This window comes from Chenopodium album, chromosome 23 (assembly GCF_948465745.1).
Source record: "Chenopodium album chromosome 23, dcCheAlbu1.1, whole genome shotgun sequence".
NCBI lineage: Eukaryota > Viridiplantae > Streptophyta > Magnoliopsida > Caryophyllales > Amaranthaceae > Chenopodium > Chenopodium album.
In genome coordinates, this window is record NC_137856.1 from 19,423,088 (window position 1) to 19,439,108 (window position 16,021).

General features: G+C 37.6%; 1 non-coding gene across 1 annotated transcript; it reads left to right on the forward strand.

Moving 5' to 3' along the window:
• Positions 1 to 15,370: 15,370 nt before the first annotated feature.
• Positions 15,371 to 15,476, forward strand: LOC145609905 (small nucleolar RNA R71). The gene has a single exon (XR_014106173.1). It is a non-coding gene; the product is annotated as a small nucleolar RNA R71 (small nucleolar RNA).
• The last annotated feature ends 545 nt before the right edge of the window (positions 15,477 to 16,021 follow it).

Below are 16,021 nucleotides of genomic sequence, written 5' to 3' on the forward strand. Positions count from 1 at the left end.
CCCTTTAACAATCATAAAAAGCGTGATCAAGCAATAACAATAAAATATATCAAGCAACATAAATAATAAAGAATAATAATAATAACGATGATAATAGCATAATAAGGCATAATAAAGCTTGATAATAATAGCAAGATCCTGGCATGATACTAATAATAAATCCTAGCATGTCACTAAGCAATAAAGATCAAAGCTTTAAACCTTACATGGTACTAACATGATATCATGATATTAGAAAGCATAAAATAACATCCTAACATGATACTAGAAATTAACAATAATAAGCATGCAATCTACATTATTGTGAAAGAAATAGGGAGTAAGCTAATCTACTTACTTTGAAGCCTCGTACCTCTTTCTAATAACAAAATACACAAGTTAGTAAACTTCAATGAAAATAATAAAGAACAATTAAAGAAAGTAAATTGAAATCAAATTAAATAAAGTTTTGACTAGTTTTGGACCAAACCCTCGGAAAATATCAACCTTGCACGTCTAGGGCGAAGGCAACTTCGAACTTGGCTAGATGACTCTAAGTCTAATGTATGCGGAATATTGTATGTGAAAAGCTAGTTTAGAAAAAGAGAGAGAGAAAGAAAGCGTATATTGCTCAAGGGAAAAAAGAGAGAATTAAGGAAGAATTGAATGAGAATTGATGATGCTGAAAATAGGAATTCGGACGCTATTTATAATGAAATTAATCCGGAAAATCATAGAATTTGATAAGGAATTAAACTCCACGCTGTCGCCAGGAATTAACTCTGTCGCGAGGCGACAGACTTGTCGTTTGGCGACAGCCTGTATTAGCGCGTTTTTCTTCACGCGGAATCCGATCTTTAATCAACTTGATCTACGGAATCCGTACAGAAGATAAAATACGTATTTTTAAGATAACAAAACAACATTTTATTCCAAATAAAAATCTTTCAAAGATAATTAATTATTAAATCTAACAATATTAGAATTAAAAGGAACGTTCTAGAAACTTCTAGAAAACTATAATTAATCCTAACAATTTTAGGAATAATAATTAATATTGGGCCCTCCTCTAGATCATTGGGCCGTATTAAAATAAATAACCGGGCCCAGTTTAGTATTTTGGCCATAACTTCCTCAATATTCATCGGAATTGGGCTTATAATATATCGTTGGAAAGGTCTCCTCGAGCCCAATCCAACTACACCATTATTGGACCCTTATCATGGACCAAAATAAATTGAAATGGATGTTTTCAAATAAAGTCATTTTCAAAAACAGAGAGAAGAAAATTTAATTAAAACTAAACCGCAACATTTGGCTTTCGAATCACTTTCACCTAATTCGATAATAACACAACGCGCAAGGCATTCATCACTGGGTTTGGTTTTGGGGAGACACAAATGGGTGTCTACAGCCTCTTGTTTCATTCTCTTTCTTTTCTTGGTTTTGTGAAGCCATTGATCATTCTTGATGGAGTTTGTGGTGGAGAAGTTGAAATGTTTAGTTCTAATGAAAGCAAGATTGTGTTATATCATATTCGTGAATAATGGCAAATGAGTATGAGTAAAAGTCGTCCAATATTATAAAAGGCATGGGCAAATAAGTGCAAAAGTTGAAAAAGCCGTCCAAAGTTAAAAGAGACGATGACAAAGCACTATTTAAATAATAAAAAAAGAAAAAAAGTGAAAAATGAAAAATTCAAAAAAAATATTTTGTTGTGAGTTTTCTCCCTTTTTGAGCATTGAGGACAATGCTCCATTTAAGCTTGGGGGGAAGCGTTCTCATGCTTTTTGTGTATATGTTAGTGATTTATAACTTTGAATAATGTTTGTGATTTATAGCTTTGAATAAGCTTGGGAGTGTTAGTTTGTTTTTGTTTGTTGACTACTTGATTGTGATTCTAAGAAAGGGCCCGTTCTTTGCTTCACTATTAGGAAAACCACCAAATTTTAAATTTTAACCTACCTTCACCCTTTTGCCTTAACGTTACAACCTTGGGGAAAGACCTTTTGACCTAAATGGTTGAGTCATTCATCGGTGGAGAGGAATGTGAGTTTTAGGAATAGGGAGAGGGGATGCAAAAGTCAAGATGTCGAGTAGCCTAAAAATTCTCTTTTTCGGGTTCTTTCGTGGAATCATTGGGATGCTCATTGGAGATCGATTTGAAGCTATTAGGAAGAACGCGGTTAGATCGTTTGGGATGAAAGTGGATTATGAAAGCTAGTTCCTATGCTTAGCATATTTATGTTTCAATAAACCTTGGGTATCTTGGAACGTGCACTCCCTTACTTGTTTAGAAAGATTTGCATCCACTTGTGCTTGTACATTTGCAAAAGTCCTTTCATGAACATTTGTTTGATTTTCTTGTATTTTGTTTTCTTTTTCATTCTTTGCCTTGTTCGTATTATTATGAGAGTTATGGGTAAACTCTTAGGATACCCTTACGAGAGCATCACTCGTCCTCTAGGGCGATCTAGGGGTTTAAATGGCTTGTCATTAGTTGCTAAAATTGACCGTGATTCCTACGAAAGTGAGTTAGTGTATATTCTTGTCTCCTCTTTTCTCTAGTTTGCTTTAATAACCTCGTCATTCCCACTCCCTTGGTTTTGTTTTTCTCGAGGACGAGCAAAAGGTAAGCTTGGGGGTATTGATGTGTATCATAAATGGCACACATTTGACGAGCATTTAGGTCCTTTCTATCCTCTTTTCATAGCTTTCATGTTTAATAAATGCTTAGTTTATGCTTTGTTGCTTAGTTTTACTTTTCCTCTCTTATTTTGTAGTTTTCGTGCATTTTGTTGGTTTTCAAGCCTTTTCTCCTTTATTTTCTCTATTTTCGTGTTGTAGGTATTGAACGGGGTTCGGGTCTTGATTTTGGTGATCCACTATGGTGGAGGAAGCTTTTGGTTCAAGTTAATGGCATTCGGGAAGCTCAAGATGCAAAGAAGTGGAAGTTCCAAGTCTTGGCTCTTCTCTTGTGCTCGCTTGCAGTGCTCCCTTCAAAGGGAGTGTGTGTCCTCCAATATTAAGCCTTAGCTACTTCCACTCCTAGTGCTCATCACCATCATAAATCATGTGTGCACCCCTTGTGCTTGAAGAGTTGAAGAATCGAAGAAACCTAGCTAGGTGCGGCCGCACGTGCGGATGGTGCGGCCGCACAAGAGGGATGTGCGGCCGCACACCATGCGTGTGCTGGCGCACACCATGGTGGTGTGGGCACACATCTCTTGTTGTGCGGCCGCACCGGCGTGGGTCTTTTCCGATCGGATTTTGGCGATTTTCTCTCTCTTCTTATACCTATTTGAACCCAATTTTTGTAAGCAAGTTTCATAATAGAATTAGATCATATTCTTAGCTTAGTTAAGAGCTTCTCTCTCTAGATTTAGGGGATAGTTTTAGGAGTAGATTTTAGAGAGAAAAAGTGAAGAATTTCAATGGTGATTGAGAGATTGAAGATTCAATGGTGACAATTGTATTGGAGATCTTCGATATTATCAATGAGCATTTCTAAACTCTATCTCATTTATTGTTTTGTTTAGTATTCATGTTTTCATTGTTGATTTTGATTGGATTTTTATGAATTGATATTTGATCCTTGATTAGTGGATTTGTTCTGCTTAGATTTTTTATTGTTGATTTCTTTAGTTGTTGGTTTATTTGATGATGATGTTAGAGTAGTTGTTTGGTTAGGGATTTAGTGAAGCTTATGATGTAATGGATTGATGTAAATTGGGGATAGTTGATGGAGTTGATGATGTGATTAAACTTGGTTGATTGATCATGTGCATGTGTGTGATTAATTAAAGAGTAGCTAACTTTGATTATTGCACTAGATGCATTGTAAGTTCACATTGATACGGACCATTGATTTGTGGCTTGCATTTACACGATTGAGGTGTCTTGTGATGTTTCCTAGCCAGAATTTATCATAGTTGACGCTAGTTAGACCTCTAGGAGAATAGCTTGATATGCTCCTTTGGTTGCATGTTTGATTTTCCCTCACATTGCTTGACTTAGTCGACTTTCCATTCCAATTTTCTATGTTCATTGGTATTATTTGCGGATCCTAATCCCTAGCTCTTTATTTGTTTGGTTTCTTCGTTTTAGTAGTTGTTAGACTCATCTTTTACCCTTCGTCTTCGACCTAGCTTAGGCACATAATTGGAAGCGTTTAGACATTTCGTTCCTTTGGGTTCGACCCTTGACTTACCTCTATACTTGTATTTAGGTTTGTTGAGTGTTTATAAATTTTGTTTGGCTTAGGGAAGATTAGCCCAACGACCTAGTTTTCCCCACGTCACAAGATTAAAGAAACCTAAACCGGTTGTCCAAATTATCTTATTAGGCGTGATTTTCAATTACATATTCCCTTTAAACATGCAATATGGTGATCATAATAATAATATAATAAACATTAATATCGGAAGCAATTCAACAATAATATCATTAGTCAAATCAAAACATAACCCTAATCATGATATTAGCAACAAAGAATAAAATAAGTAATTAATTAATTACTCACATTCCGCGTGTTCCTTTAAATTGCTACATCATGAATAAATTGTTAGTAACTTCAATAAAAAATATAAATAAAATGGAAATTAAATTAAATAAAAGGTAGAGTTGATTTGGTCCAAAGCCTCAGTAATTCTACCTTTCACGCCTTGGTTTAAGTATAAAAAGTCGGGTATTTTATGGACTCCTTAGAGTGCTTAAGGGATATTAAAAGAGAGAATAGGGTGGCTAGGGTTTAAGCTAGAGCAAGAGAGAGGAAAGAATATTTTTGGTGTAGGGAGAGAGAATGATTTTTGGTGTAGAAGAGAGGAATAGAGAATGATTTGATGATCAAGCTTATTGATGATTGAAAAAGGTGTGATATGACCTCTATTTTATAGGGGAAAAAGAAGTGTCGAAGAATTAAGATAAGATCCGAATTTAATCGGAATAAAACTCGATAGACAGCAATCTTTGCGGTTTTTGTTTTTAACATATCTTTTGATCCAGAAATCGAAATAGGATGAATAAGATATCGTTGGAAATAACATGAAGTCTACTTTCTAACCCAACTAAAATTAGATTAAAATAATTTGTAGAATAAAAGATATGGCCGAAATAGTGGGACGGTGTCAAATTTGGATAGAGTTTCGTATTTCGCTCATATATTTTTCGTTATAGCTCGGAATTAATATTATAATATATCATTGGAAATATAATTGCAAGAGCTATCCAACCATATAAGGATCAGATAAAAACTATTAAGCACGAAATTAATATCTGACAATCTTTGTACGTCTTTCACTTCGAATAGAATTAGAACTTTCAAAAAGAAAAGTTTTATTCAATTTCAAATGCTTTAATCTTATCTTTTCATAAAGGATAATTAAGATATTTTAGAAACTCATAAAAGCTTCTAATTAATCCTAACTGGATTAGGAATGGGATTTAAGCCTTTGGACCCTCCACATGATCATTGGGTCGTAGGTAAGGTGGGCATAGGTTCGATTTAGACTCAGTTTAGTATTTTGGTCATAACTTATTCATTATAACTCGGATTGGGGTTATAATATATCGTTGGAAATCTCTTTTAAAGCCCCATCCAAATATTTAATCATTGGACCCAGATTATGGACCAAAATAAACTGGTATAAACGTTTTATAAAAAGGACACGAAATGAATGATTTTAATGGACACGAAATGAATTATTTTGGGTTTAAAGGCACGAAAATGATGGGAAGGAGAACGGTAGGTCGTTGGGCTACCACCCCACCCTATCAAACAAAATTAGTAACTTAACAAACCCCTATTTAGCGTAGTGGTAAGTCAAGGTCGAACCCAAGGGAATGGAGATCAAATGCACGATGCCTAAATCGAGCTATTTCGAAGTCAAGTAGGGGTTTATGGTAGAAACTAAGGCTAAACTAGGCGATGCAAAAGCTTATATGATATCAATCTAAAGACACTAGGGCAATGGATCCACATGTAATTGTAATGAAACGGTAATTTGGGAGGTCAAACCGACTAAGTCAAGTGATATGAAGGAAGATCATCATGTATCCAAAACAGCATACTAAGATGGTTCACCTAGAGGTCTAAATAGCGTCAACTACGCTAAACACTACCTAGGGAACGTCACAAAGCACCTCAATCGTGAAATTGCAAGTTTACTAATTAATGGTCCGTATCATAGCAAGCTTACAATGCAATCTAGTGCATTAATCAAAGATGGCCAAACCTCAATTAATCACACACATGTACATGAATTATCAACCAAATTTAATCATATCATCAACTCCATCAATTATCCCCAAATTACACTAATCCATTATTCATACATGCTTCACCATTTCCCTAGCTAGTAAACTACTCACTAGCCATAGGAATTAAGATCAAAACTACAACAATCATCAATTTCATCATCAACATAATTGAAATCAAAGATTAAACCAACAATCAATCAAAATCAATCAAAATTCAATCAATAACCAAATCAATCATCAATAACATGGAAAACAAATGAAATTAACTAAAATCAAACTTGTATTGAAATCAAGAAGAAAATCCTTACAAAACTTTGATCTAAAGATCAAATAGAATGAGGAATCCTTGAGCAATCACCAAAAATCATGAGTTTCTCTCTCTAAAGTTCTTGAGTTTCTCTCTCTAAAATTCTCCCAAAACTAACTATCAAATTCAATCTAAAAACTTCTTACTAAAAATAGGTAGAAATAACTATATATACAAAGAGGAGGTCGGTATTGACGCCCAAAAATAGACCCTCGTAGGTGCGGGCGCTCGGAGGAGAGAGAATGGTGCGCACGGGACACACCCAGACTGGTGCGCCCGCACGCACCTGGTGTGCGGCCGCACACTTCCTTGGTGCGCCCGCACCTGGCTGAGTCTTTCCCCCTTCTTCTCTTCGTCCCAGCTCAAGCGGTGCACACATCCTAGATGATGATGATGGAGGACAAAGTAGGCAGAAACTTTCTTGAATTTCTTGAAGAGTATAAGCCATGAGGAAGGCATATACAAAGCCTGGAAGCTTGCCCCTTGGATCCACCTTTGACTTGGAGCTTCTTGCACCTTCTTTAGGCATGAAAACAATGAAAGCTCATAGAGAGGAAGCTCGGGAATTCTTGGACAATCAATTACCACCTACAAACAAATGATAAAAAGCAAGTAAAAGAGAAAAATAACAAGTAAACTAGAAAAAGCATGAAATAGAGAAACTAACTACAAAAAGCATAAAATGAAGAAAACAAGAATAAAACTAAGGAAAACTAAAGAAAAGAGAGATAAAATGAAATAGAAATCATCCAAAAAGGAACCAAATGAGTGCCATAAATGTCACTCATCAAATTCCCCCAAGCTAAACTTTTGCTCGTCCTCGAGCAAAACAAAGCAAGAAAGAATGAGGATGAACATTTTATTGAAAACGAAAAAGAAAGACTCAAGAAAAGAATATACACTAAAACTCACTGTCGTAGGAATCACGGTTGTTTTTAGCTACAACAAGCCCTTTAAACCCCAAAGTCGCCTATGAGGACGAGTGAGGTCTCGTAAGGGTATCCTAAGAGTTTGACCCATAACTCTCCACCAAACATCAATGAGGCAAACCATAAAAAGGAAGGAAAGCAAACCATAAAAAGGAAGGAAAATGAAATAAAAAAAAAAAAAAAAAAAAAAACAAACCTTTGCGAAATGAATCAACATAAAGACTATAATGCAAATGAATGACAATCTTTCTCAAGTAGTTAAGGTATGCACGTTTCAAGATATCCAAGGTTGATTGAAACATAGGGTATGCTAGGCATAGGAACTAGTTATCACAATTCACTTTCATCCCAAACAATCTTGCCGCGTTCTTCCCACTAGTCTCAAATCTCCCCTTAGTGAGTGTCCCAATGATTCCTCGAAGGAACCGAAAAAGAATTATTTTAAGGCTACTCGACAATCTTGACTATGCATCCCCTTTCCTTAGGCAATGACCCATGATGCCCTCCCCCGAATAGTGACTCAACTATCTAGGTCGAAAGGTCTTTCCCCAAGGTTGTAACGTAAGGCATAAAGGGTGAAGGTAGGCTAAAATTTAAAAATTTGGTGATTTTCCTAAAAAGTGAAGCAAAAGGGTGATCAATCCTTAACACCACAATCAAGAAATTACCAAACAAAAACAACACCCCCAAGCTTACTTGAAGCTATAATCACAAAAATACATACAAAAAGCGTACACGCTTCTCCCCCAAGCTAAAATGAAGCATTGTCCTCAATGCTTAGTAGGAGAAAAGAATACATCAAAACATTTTTAAATTTTTCACTTTTTCAATTTTTTGTGTTTTTATATTGTATTTGCAAAGTCCTTGCCTTTTGCTTAATTCGGACGGCTTTTCCTAAATGCAAATTATTAGTCCATGCCTTTTGAGAAGTAGGACGGCTTTTCCATATATATTTGCCATTATTCACAAAGAAGATGAAATCAAAAACTTGCTTTCATAAAAACCAAAATTCCAACTTAACCACCACAAACTTCATCTCAAATGATCATATTGCTTCACAAAAATCAAGAAAATATAGAAATGAAACAAAAGGTCAAATAACTAAAGATGTGGCTTGAAAAGAAGGGATAAGGCTCAAATGGTTGCAAGAAGGCAAATGTAAACCCAAAAATAAAGAAAATAACAAAATAAGCAAAAATGAAAAATACCACCCCGAAAAATGTGCCTTTGTCCTTCCTAGATAGTTCGGTCTCGTGTTTAAGAATCATACATCAAGCTTTATTAGGTTAGGTTTGCATAGTCAAGGATCCACGCCGCTCATACAAGGAATGTTGAAGGCTAGAAAAACAAGTAACCTCACAAGGTTGTGGCAAAAACTCACCAGTGGTGTCAAATCAACTATAGGAAGCAACTACCAACGTACCACAAACAAGTAGAATCCGACTTCATGATCCTCCTAGTTCAAACCAACTACCCTAGCATACACTATCCTAGAGTCAACCGAACATAGTCTCAAACCGTGCATACCTTTACAACCTAGGAAGAAAGTCATGCAAAAGACAAGTCCAATGTACAAAGTTCATTCCATAAGAAAAGAAATGAAAAACAATGCCTCAAAATCACATCAAAAATAAAAAGAAAAATAAAGGAAAGTAAGAGAAAAAGTAAAATAAAAGAGAGTAGAAGAAAAGAAACGGAGACATAGAAAAGGAAAACATAGGAGAAGATAAGAAAGGTCTCACCGGGATTCCAAGCTTAGCAAAAATAAATGAAGCGATTAGAAACCACCTCGTAGCATGCCATATCCATAAGCTCTTCAAGGAACCAAGTGAGAAAAAGAAATAAAAGAAACTATGAACAAAGAAAATGGTTAGTAACTTCAAAACAAATAAAAGAAAACAACAAATAAAAGGAAACTAAATTAAGCAAGAAGTATATACAACTAAAGGAAAGAAAAGCTAAACTAACCAAAGAATAGAAAGAATAAAGAAATAAAGCTAAGTAAACAATAAAGTCTAAACTAATTAAAGAACTACTCTAAACTACAAGATTTGGATTTAAGGGATTTGGATTAAAGGGTTTTGGATTAAGGGATTTGGATATAAGGGATCATCAACAACAACATGCCAAGCAAAACATCGCCACAAACAACAAACATCCAAGCAAATCGGGCAAACAAGCTAGCTACAAGGAAAGTAGCCTAGAGATCAAGAAAATGAGGAAAACAAACAAGAGGAATGAAAATAAACATGCAAGCAACTAAGATATGTACACAAAAACAAAATGGTCACCGAGCAAGTGATTAGTTCCCCCAAGCTAAATAAAAATACATCTCAACATCCCAATCAAAACAAAACATGCATCAAAAATATAAGGGATGGAGGTAAAAAGCATGAGAAGCTAAAGGGAACTAATAACTACTACCATCACCACCACCACTCCCACTTGGCCCGGCCCCATCGGGGTCTCTGTTGCGCTCGGGGTCATCGAAGGGATGAGGGTAGGGCTCCCATCCTCCGGTGTACCCCTCGGGCCACCCATAATGCCCCTTGAAAAGATCTTGTTGCCAAGGAGCAAGAGGGGTGAAGTTATCGGGCAAAGTGAGTTCAAAAGGGTGGTTGGGATGGACATGGGGGTAGTTAGGATCACCCCTATAGTCACTACCACCCGGAGCCTTGTAATCATAGTTACCGCGCTCGTCCGGGTAATAGTGACACTCGGTGTCGGGGTTAGAAGGCCCCGACCAATAAGGATGCACATACGAAGGTAGAGGACCTTGTTGGGGCGGGAAGTACGGATAGTTAACCGGGGGAGTAATGTTCCCACGGTTAACCTCCGCCTCATACATTTGTTGTTGTTGTATAAACATACCTTGCTGCATCTCTTGAATACCTCTTAGTTGCTCATAGATGGCCCCAAAGTCTTGATCGTACATGCCATCCACGTGGATTTTCAATCCACTCATTTGCTCACTAAGAGCCCTCAAATCCGCATTGGCGAAAGCATGTTGCCCTTGCTCTTGCTCTTGCTCTTGAGGAGCTTGTTGTTGTGGAGAATAATGTTGTTGTTGTTGATGTTGTTGTTGTTGATGTTGTTGTTCTTCTTCATCATCTTCTTCCTCATCCTCCTCGGAGTCAAAGTTGGGATGCCGGAAGGACTTGGGAACATGCCACACATTGTTGGCAATCCTAGCCAAAGAAGTCAAGCTGGGGTTAGGCAAGTAGCACCAATGCTCGTTGCCCCTAAGCCACTCATATCTCCCTTCGCTAAAGCCCTTGGAGATAAATTGGATTTCACCCAATTGTTGCATATCGAGGTAGATAGAAGTTGCATCCTCGATCTCCTTACAAAATGGGAGATAATCATTGAGGCGAAGGCGAGTCAATAGCCTAGTTACCATGCCCCCACATGGGATCTCTCCCGTCCTCCTCTTGCGAAGATCCAAACAATATTGGGCAAAGATATAGCCCAAGTTCAACCGGCCCACACACTCCGGGCGGGTAGACAACCAAAGGACCTTGAGCTCCAATTTACTCAACTTCCCCATTTCTTGCTTGGGAAACAAAACATAGCCCAAAAGACGGTGTACAACCCTAAGGCAAGGTTGGTACACCTCTGAGATCTTAGCCCTGTTGGTGATAAACTCATTACCACCTGAGATGTCTTCCCACCATGAGTGTTGATCATACTCCGGGAAGATGTAGTGTTCAACGTTGACAATATCCCCATGGGGATCAAAATCTAGAGCGGCGTTGAACTCTTCCAATGATTGGTCGAAGATGTGGTTGAACAATTGGAAACGCACCCTATATACCCCTCCTACGGGTACAAGCTCTAAGGTAGCCAAGAACTCCAAAGAAGGCTCCTTATAGGTGCCGTATGCATCGGTGATGAAGAACCCAATCTGAGGTTTAGAAGCAACGACCGTACATCATTATCAATACCCAATTTCGGCATATCGGGTTGGAAGTAGTGGCGGGTTTGTTTTAGGATTCTTTCATCCTTCAAGTTTTGGTAGAAGGTCTTTTGTTTGTCGGTGAAGTTTTTCTTTTTGGGAAGAGAGGTTGGGGGTCGTGTTTGAGTGGAGGAAGGGTTGGAAGTGCTAGGCCTAGAAAATGTACTAAGCCTAGAGGAGGTAATTGGGCGAGGAGGTTCATCGATGCTAACATCGGTTTTCCGCTTCTTGGTGAGTTTCTTGAGGTCTTTAGACATTGTGAAAGGCTAAGAAGATCACCAACAACCAACAAGTAGCAAAACCAATGAACCAAGAATACCACACCCAAATTCACCACTTACTACCAAAATCACCAAACTCCAAATTCACACTTCTTTTCAATCAAACCAATTCCAAACCAATCAACAACACCAATAATCCAAGAAAAACTCCTTTTCAACAATCCAAGAACAACCACAAGACCAATACCAAAATCACCATATACTACCAATACTCCAAAAATTCAACTCACAAGATTTCAACCAAAAATGATGAGAATCACTACAAAATCAACAAACAACACAATGTTATGCAAAATAAATCAACAAACATCACCAAATCACAACCAATATCAAGATCAAGCATCAAAAATCACAAAATCAATACTACACTATTCATGCTCATACAAATTTTCAATCTATGCAAATTTATGATACAAATGGAAAAATTAAAGTAAGGATTAGTGATTATACCATAAAAAGAAGCAAGATTAACCAATTTTGAGCAAGCAATTTGAATCCTCAAAGAAAGCCCCAAATTCGGTCACCAAGAGTAGGAGAGAGAGTGAGTGAAATTTGGGTCAATTTGTGAGGAATTTGTAGTGTAGAAAGCTTTGTGAGTGGTTTTAATTGAAATTGGAGTGATTTTGGTGAGGATTTGAATGATTGTTGATGATGAATGAAGGAGTTAGAGGTGCGCACAAGAGGGTTTGGAGGAGGGAAATGCCGTGAGGAAGATAAGGGGAAGTGATGAAATGAAAGGAAAAAGAAGGAGAAAGAAGATAAAGGCTCAGCCAGTCAGGTGCGGCCGCACAAAACCAGTGTGCGGCCGCACATCCCTGTGCGTGCCCCTTCCTTCTTTTTTTCTCAAAAATTTGATACTTACTGCCTATTTTGGTGCGCACATGAATCATGATGGTGATGAGGAACAACATAGGCAGTAGCTAAAATCATTTTCAAAGCCCTCAAAGTTGAAAATTCATGTGCTCACCACAAAAATTCACTAAGTATCAATTTCCTCCAACTTTCAAAACATGAATTTCCTATCTTACCTCTCTAAAACTCTTACCCTTTTACCTCAAATTTCGATTAGAGTCGAACAAAATGTGATTTGTGCCATGAACACCTTCTATTCATCATGCATACTTGTAGAATTCCAATCCCGCAAAAGGACATCCTAAAAATCCAATCAAGTAAAAAAGTGAAAGAAAAGACAAAGTAATAAATGAAACAAAAATAAGAAAATTCAAAAATCAAAGAGAAAGGTTAGAAACTCCGGGTTGCCTCCCGGGAAGCGCTTGCTTATGGTCCTAAGCTCGACCCTTCCTCCAAATCATGGAGGATCAAAGAACACCACCTTCTTCAAGGTAGTTGATAGAGCAAAATCTTCTTCAATTTTGAGCAACTTCTCATCGTTGCTTAATGAAACCTTCACAATATTCTTTTCAAATTCTTCTTTTTCCTTTTTCAACTTCTTTCTTTTTCTTGCTTTCTTCGAGTCACAGGCCTTTTTCTTCGGCTTTACTTTAACATCTTTAATAATGGAAGCTTTCTCTTCATCTTGAGAATTAAGCTTGAACCAATTTGGAAACTCAATTTCTTTCTCATCCCTTGGCTTTTGAATTACAAATTCTTCTTCACTAACATCATTAAGACTTGCACAAACATCATCAACAATCTCAAAAACATCGTTAGTAGAAGAATCAATCATGCACATATCATCAATGGAACGAGAAAGACTAGCACATGTTATATCTTGCACACAAGATAAGGACTCATGCATTGGCTTCAACTTAAAACTCTCTTCCAATTTTCCACATCTCAAAGTGATTTGACCTCCCTTCACATCTATTAAAGCTCCCGAGGTGGCTAAGAAAGGCCTCCCTAAAATGATTGGAATATGTTCATCCTCCTCAATCTCCAAAACAACAAAATCCACGGGAAACACAAACTCTCCAATCTTTAAAGGAACATCATCAATTCTTCCCTTAGGAAGCTTAATAGAGCGATCGGCCAATTGAAGTGTTATATTAGATGGTTGAAACTCACCTAGATCAAGCCTTTTGAAAACCGAAAAGGGCATAATACTCACACTAGCCCCTAGATCACACAAAGCATTCTCAAAAACCATTTTCTTAATTTGACAAGGGATTGAAAAATTCCCCGGATCTTCCATCTTCTCCGGAAGCTCACCGAACTACCCTCATCAAAATCTTCCTTCTCCTCTAGTATCTCCTTAAGGAACTTGGAGTAGTTAGGCATGTCGGGAATTGGCTCGGTAGAGGGTGTAGAATCATGAACATCCTTAAGAACTTCAAGGAACTTCCCAAATTGCTCATCCATTTTGAATCTCAAATATTTTTAGGGATATGGTAGATCGGGAAATCTCTCTACCTCACTCATCTTTTCAACAACACACTCTTTTTTTTTCTCAACCTCACAATAAATTTCCTTGGACTCAACCCTCTCCACTTCATTCTCCTTAGCACCAATCTCATCTCTTCCCTCTTTTGAACAAGAAATTCCCTCATCAAAATCATTTCCACCACTTGTGGAAATAGAGTACACGGGTTTCTTTGGTTCAACACCTTGGGAAGGCAAAGATGAAGGACTAGCAAAATCCTTAATAGTGCTTGCTAATTGGGTAATTTGAGTCTCAAGCTTCTTATTGTGGGTCATCATCTCATTGAATTTCTTATCACTAACCGCTATATAGGTGTTAATGATCCTGGTTTGATTATCAATCAACTCCTCCAAAGTAGTCCTAGGAGAAGGTTGTGAATAGGAATTTTCACCTTGAGTCTTTGGAACAAAACCGGGTGGGGGACCTCTTTGAGCGTTGTTCCGAAAATTTCCCCTTCCTTGATTGTTCCAATTACCCCTATTTTGATTTGAACCATAACCTTGACTATGGTTACCACCACCATGATTATGGTTTCCATTACCTTGGTTATGATTTACATAACCTTGGTTTTTATTACCATAATTTTGGTTTTGATTACCATAATTTTGGTTTTGATTTTGGCCACTATAACCTTGGTTATGGTTACCACGAGAACCTTGATTCCCTTGGTTCCTATAACCACCATTATGATGATAGTTGTCAAAATTGCCTTGGTTTTGGTAATTCCTATTCCATTGGCCTCTTTGATTATCAAACCTTTGAACATTGTTATTTGACACAAAATTAACATGTTCACACTCATTGTTGTCAAATTCATCAACACATTCATTGTTGCAATTGCTAGAATCATGGTCATATGATCCACATACATCACAAAACAAACATCCCATAGGCATATTATGTGAAGTAGAAGGAGTTTGAGAGTTAGAAGAAGTACCTCTCCCCTTAATTTGGGAGGGAAGACTTGGAGCTTGGGAAGAGGAAGAAACACTCTCCAACTTGGCCTTGATCGCCGTCATCTCCTTTCCCAAGTTTGTCATTTGAGAGGAAAGATTGTTGATGGCATTGAGATGGTCCACCGAATACAACGAAGATTGCTTACTTGAAGAATCTCTTTCCCCATCTTGCCAATCTCTATAGTAAGTCACCACATCCTCTATTATGTCCACAACTTCTTCTTCGGTTTTGTTCATGATTGGACCACCGGCCCCTCCATCAAGGCATGCCTTGCCTTGAGGACTCAAACCACCGTAGAAGATTTGGATCAATTGATATGTTGGAATTCCGTGGTGAGGACACTCTCTTTGGTACTCCTTGAATCTCTCCCATGCCTCATAAAGACTCTCATTTGGCTTTTGCTTGAATCCTTGAATTAAATTTCTTGCCTCCGCCGTTTTCTTTTGAGGATAGAAACTAGATAAGAAAGCTTTAGTAACATCATCCCATGTTCTCAATGAATTGGGCTTCACCTCTTTGTCTAGCCATTCCAAAGAACTTCCTAAGAGAGAGAAAGGGAACAACTTAAGGCGGATGAATTCTTGAGATACTCCATTAACCTTGATCGTGTTACAATATTTTTCAAACTCCTTAAGATGTTTCAATGGGCTCTCGTTCTTTGCCCCACTATATTGTCTCCTCACTATTAGGGTGATCATTGCCGTCCGAATTTCAAAGTCGTTTGCCGGTGTAGTAGGTGGAGCTATGCCGCTCTCGAACCTATATGCACCGGGTACTCCCAATTCTTTCAAGGCAACTCTTGGTTGTTCTCCCATGACTTGCTCTTGTTCAATCTCTTCTTCGCTTGAGGAACTATAATCCAAGGTCTTGTTTGCTACTCTCCTCCTTGAGAGAGTTCTTTCAATCTCCGAATCAAAGGGAACAAATGAGCGGTCTCGGGACCTTTGCATACAAAACTCAAAGAAAATATAGGTA